The following is a 5,861-nucleotide window of genomic DNA, read 5'->3' as shown; positions in this document are numbered from 1 at the left end:
ACATCTATACCCAAAAGCGTTTGTTGAATTGGAGAAAGCCAGGGAGCAGAGAGCAGTGGAGTGGGCTGGCATATTCTACAGCAGTAAGTTCTAGCATGGAAAAATCCAAGGAGCCTGAAAATTCTAAATCTGAGCTTGGCTTTCAGGTCATTATGAAGATATATTTGTCACATAGGAAGACAGAATGCATTTTTACATAACAGTTTGTTGGCTTGATTTATAACTTTTAAATGTATGCATGTTTGATAGGTGTGCTTCCATTTATGCTCTTGCCTTGGGCTGCAGAAATGTTAGGGCAGGCCTGGAAGCAAGGCACAGAGATGGTTCTGAGCCGACAGAAGAGAGACAGAAAGGTCCAGAGGTGTAATTTGGGAATCCAATCACAAGCAGGTTGGTGTGACCACAGAATGACTTGGAAATTGGCTAGTTATGCATGTGTTCATCTTTCCCTCCAGACGGTATATTCTCTGAGGTCAAATGCCATGGAACATTCATTCCTGTGTTTGGCAGAACATTTTATACAGAATAAGCCCTCAATTTATGGTAGATGAATTCATGTTGAACTAATGAGGTGATATACATTACTTAGAGGGAAACCACAAATACACTTACACTTTCCACCATTTACTTATCATTAAGACAGCTGTAGTTAAATCAATAATAAAACCTTAATTTATATCAACTGATACATGTTACATGTGGAGTGGGTCTATGCTATTTTGGTTTAGTCACAGATAACTGGTAATAAGTAAAATAAGAAAAACAAAAATGTGGCTAATATGCAAGTGTTGTGTCTCAGTTTACTTTTCTAAAAAATAGGGGCTTATTGTGCTAACCCAAGCCACTATAGGCAGGAACGTGACCATGCATCAAGCACTCAGAGGGGCAGGCATTCTAGGAGATAGATCTCCAATGAGAGCTTGGCACCCTCTGACCCTCTGACCTGTTCACAAGGCCCAGCCATGTTCACTGTTGAGTGCAGGGTCTTTCCAACACAGTTTAGAATGAATTGTATATGTAAGATTTCTAAGTTTTTGAATGTTCTTTTTTTCTTTCACAGGCATAAGGCAGCCAAGAAGGATGAGCCGGTGATCTCTGCAGTCTGCCCATAACTCCACACAAAACTTTACCCATTGTCACAGGAGAGTATAAGCATAGCATAAAGATCCTCATAGATGGACTTTCAGCTCCATGCTTAAAGCAACTGACAAGAATCCATTTCTTTTCAGTGTACAAGTGAAGGGTAAAAGACAGAGAAGGAAGACAGAGCATAGGAAAAAGAGTGGGGTGGTGAGTGAATGGTAAATAGGTGGCAGTCCTGTGTACGATAAAGATCTCCCTGAACTCCTATCATCCCATTCCCTTCTCTGCCCTCTAGGTACCATCTGTGCATGTGGACACTGACACCACAACCGCACATCTGCTTACCTCTTGCAGTGCTCTGTAGTCTGCACCTACTATGAAGTCCTTCCATCTCCTTGCACACATCATTTCTCTCAGCTCTGCACTTTGGCACATGGAGTTCCCTTTTCTCCTCTCTTCCTCCCACCTGCCTCTTCAAATGGTGACATCTTACTCACCCCTCCCATCTGATCACAATGCTCAGGGATGCTCCCTTTGGCCTTTCGATCCTGGGTAGTTACCCTTTGGCCTGCTTCCATAGTTTCCTATATTTCCCCCATAATAGCATTAGTACATGATATTGCAAATTTCTGCTTACTTATGTGTATCTTGCACTAGACTGAAAGCTCTGTGAAGATAAGGAACTGTGCCCTCACAGCCTTGCTCATGTTCTCCACAGATATTTGTCCATTCATTTGTTGAAAAAATGGTTAAATAAAGGAATGAATGACTAAAGACCAGATTGGCAGGTAAGCTTATGGTGGGATGCTGTGCTTTGACTGTTTGTGCCCCCACAAAATGCATATGTTGAAATCCTACCTGCCAAGATGATAGGATTAGAAAGTGGGATTTTTAGGGAGATCATTAGGTCATGAGAATTGAGCCTCATGAATGGTATTAGTGCCCTTATAAAAGGGGCCAAGAGAATTATTTGCCCTTCTGCCATGCGAGGACACAGTGAGAAGGTACTATCTATGAACCAGAGAATGGGCCCTCACCAGACACCAAATCTGTTAGTTTCTTGATCTTGGACTTCCTAGCCTCCAGAACAGTTAGAAATAAATTTCTGGTGTTTATAAGCTACCTACTTTCTGGTATTAGGTGTTTTGTTATAGCAGCCCAAATAGATTAAGATGTGGAGCCTAAACTTTACATTCATTTATTTAGGTGAAAGCCAGGGCAGGGGCCTGCAGCAGGCAGAGACACAGCTCACACAAATGCAAGAGGAAGACGAATCAGGCACTCGTCTGTTCTTCAAAGGATACAGAATTGTTTTATTGACCACCTGTACATGTGATGGTTTTCATCCTGGAGGAGAAGGGCATATCCACACCTACCGAATATCTATTTCACAGGCAATGTGCCAATTATTTACATGCATAATCTCAGTAAATCCTTAGACAACTCTGTGGAGGCATTTACTGATATCTCCATTTTACCCAGGAGGACACTGAGGTCCAGAGAGATTAAACCATTTGTCTGAGGTCACACGGCCAGTGAATTTTTGATGCAGGATTTAAATCCAAGTCTGTCTCTTACCACTGTATCATGCTGTTTTCAGAGGTGAGGGGAGATGTCTTAAGAGTACCATATGGCTTCTACCACTGGGGAGACCACTGTCAAATTCCAAGAGGAAGATCATGAGGGTCTCAACTGAATTACTGAAGGGGAGATTGTGTGAGAAGAGACAGATTTAAGACCTATCTGCAGGGTAGAAATTGGATTGGTGAACTTAATACAATGTTTCTTTATTCATTCATTTATTCATTTCAATATTCAATGAGTTTTATTATGTGTCAAGACACCGCATTTAGTTGGCCCAGGGAAGAATAAATGTGAATAGGACACTGCATTCAATGAATGCTGATTCTAGAATGAGCAGCAAACTAAATCCAGTAATGATACTACAGCATCACCACATACTTTCAATTCTACCTTTTAAATATCTCAATCTATTTCTTCTTTTCTACCCTCACTGACATGTGGTTCACAGACCTCATTCTCTCTCACCCATTGCTGTAGCAGTCTCATACCAGGCCTTCCCATCTTGTATGTGGCACTAACTCAAGTATAAGGCCATTTCATGGTTTTCTGCCAAGAACTGTTTTCTCAGCTCATTGGCAAAACAAACACAGCTTCAGTTCCTAACCTGAAAAGTTTATGCATGAAGAATTTAAAATATTACTAATCTTTTATTCAACATATATTTTTTGAACACCTACTATGTGTGAAGCCTTGAGCAGGCACCAAGTATGTCACTGCAAGAGGCATGGCCTGTCTTTGAGGGAGGTACAGACAAGTAAATAGGCAACCCTAATACAGTGCTATAAGTGTAAATTCCTAAAATAGTTTAATGGGGTAAATTTTGGTAGAATATAGGAGGGGCATTTCTTCCAAACTAAGAGTCAGATGGAGGAAATGACATTTAAACAAAAAAATGAGAGAAATATGTATGTTTGGAGATGCTTTCCAACAGAACATTTCATCCTACTAAAAAATATTTTGAATGTATCTTTTGAGATATAGGGAGCTAGAAACATTAAAGAAAATATTGTGCTATTTTTTTCTGGAACTTGAAAACAGAACAGATTATATCATGGGGAATGTTTCCTCACTAATGACTTTAATAAAAACTCAAAATCTACTTGTCAGCTTTAATATTCAGAGGCATGTTATGAGGGCGCCAACTAAACTGTATCCTTCTAATCTTTTTCTCAGTCATCTTTTATCCTTCCTATCCCCTTTGTTGAAAGAACTGCCAAAGCTACATTCCCTATCCTGGAGTTTAGGTTGATAAATGGAAAGATTATTTCCACTGGGAATATTTATAGGCTCCAGGTCTTGACGCTTGGGTTTTGAAAGAGGATGCTGCTTTTGTTAATGGAAATTCATGAGTACTTGGAACACAGTGATACAATAATTCCTAAGTCTGGGGTCAACAGGGACCTATATTTGTTGGCAGGAGGCACCGGCTCAAATCAAATCAGCAGTAACATTAAGACCATCAAAATCAAGAGCTCTTAAAGTGGTGCCATATACAAGTTTGATGCATAGCTATAAATGATGTAGCTGCTTGAAGTCACAGAATCTGTCTGTGGTGCTTTTGTTACCTCTACTTTCTCCATCTGAACTGAGCTGAACACCACCTAAGTCTGATCATGAGTTTCCTGTTCCATAATGGGACCAACACCAAGGACTCTGTCCACTGATTTGCTGCAACCATAACATTTGTTCCCCCCTTCTCTTTTTCAAGTATTTCTCACAATAAAATAAGTACTTCTCCATTCCACAGTTGGGATATATATTCAAAAAGTTGAGATATATATCTCAACTGTATAATGACAGGTGACTTTTTCCCTTACTTTATAAATTGAGGTTGAAAAGTTAACTAATATGGAGATGAGTACATACCTACTAAGTTGGATCTGGGATTTAAATCCAAAGTGTTTGACTCCATACCCTGTGCACTGACTTTGTTACCCCAATATAGTTTGGGCAGCAAGCCAGACAAAAATCCCAGCTTCAGTTTCTGGCTCATGAGGTTGACCAACAATATTTAAGTTAAAATCAGTGAGCAGGATGGTAGAACACAGGACTTAGCAAATCAGATTTCCTATCAGACTGCTGGTTTATACTGTTTCTATGATATGGGTAAGTTGCTGGCTCATTAAATTTCTCAGTTTCTATTCTTTTGTTTGTTTTCCAACAAGGACTAAAGTCATTTATGCTATTGCTCTTTTGCTTTCGTTCATTAAACAATAATAATAATAATAATAATGAAATGAAGTGGCACATTGGAAGTAGGACTATTATTTCCTGTCATTGCCCTTCTAATGGCAGGTAGTCTTTAAGAATGGTCTTTCCCAGGCCTAGCAGGCCAGTTGGTGTAATAACTACCTTTGAATTCAGGATTTTAGACACAGTCACTATAATGAGCAAGGTCAACCAGATGTCTGTTTAATGATGGTCTACCAGATGCTGATTGGATAGTGATTAGTCACTTGGAAGGATGGGTAAGATCAATTGGAAAAAGATTCAGATTTACAGAGATGTTTAAACTTTGTATGTTTGTGGGATGTGTTTAGTAGTCAGTTTGGGAGGAAAGAGAGCCAGGGAGAAGCCTGAAAATATGTACATATTCCCATTCATATGAATTCTCTCTCTCTCTCTCTCTGTCTCTTTCATTTGTCATCTGAGAATCCCAACCTTAGACATCTCAGAGTCCAGCAACAACCTGATCTTTAAGATCATTTCCAGTCTTGGGAGATTTATTTGGGATGTTCTGAAATTACTATGAGCTTTCCAGGAACTCCCTAGCCAAGAAAACATGACTAGGATCTGACATTGCACAGTTTGATCTGATGAGCCCTAGAGTCCTAAGTCATTTTGACATTACTTCTAACATACAGTTTGATAAAGGAGAAGAGAATGGTACAACCCAGATAGCATCTTAGAAACTCACATAATTAGATTCATAACTCCATTTTCTGAAGAACTATAAGGTAAATGGAGAAAGAGAAAGGGACTCCTTCCTTCTACATTGAAATAGAAATCCAAATCCAAACTAACTAGACTGCTTACTAGCAATCCTAGAATCAAGCTAATTCATGGTTTTACTTAAGTACCATCAAAATAAGCATCATAATAGAAAGAAGGAAGACATAGAGAAAAGAGAAGCAAAGAAAAAAGCCGATCAACTAGGATGTGAAACTTGGAAGGACTGTAATTAAAGAAGATTT

The 5,861-nt window shown here is 39.3% G+C and overlaps 1 long non-coding RNA gene across 1 annotated transcript; it reads left to right on the top strand.

The window, feature by feature from the left end:
* Positions 1–249: 249 nt before the first annotated feature.
* LOC107971694 (uncharacterized) lies at positions 250–3,766 on the top strand. The gene is made up of 4 exons (XR_010149090.1): positions 250–390; positions 1,061–1,290; positions 1,802–1,871; positions 2,290–3,766. It is a non-coding gene; the product is annotated as an uncharacterized LOC107971694 (long non-coding RNA).
* The last annotated feature ends 2,095 nt before the right edge of the window (positions 3,767–5,861 follow it).

Source organism: Pan troglodytes, chromosome 12, assembly GCF_028858775.2.
Source record: "Pan troglodytes isolate AG18354 chromosome 12, NHGRI_mPanTro3-v2.0_pri, whole genome shotgun sequence".
Lineage (NCBI taxonomy): Eukaryota > Metazoa > Chordata > Mammalia > Primates > Hominidae > Pan > Pan troglodytes.
The sequence above is the reverse complement of the archived record's forward strand: the minus strand, read 5'-3'. Positions and strand labels throughout refer to the sequence as shown.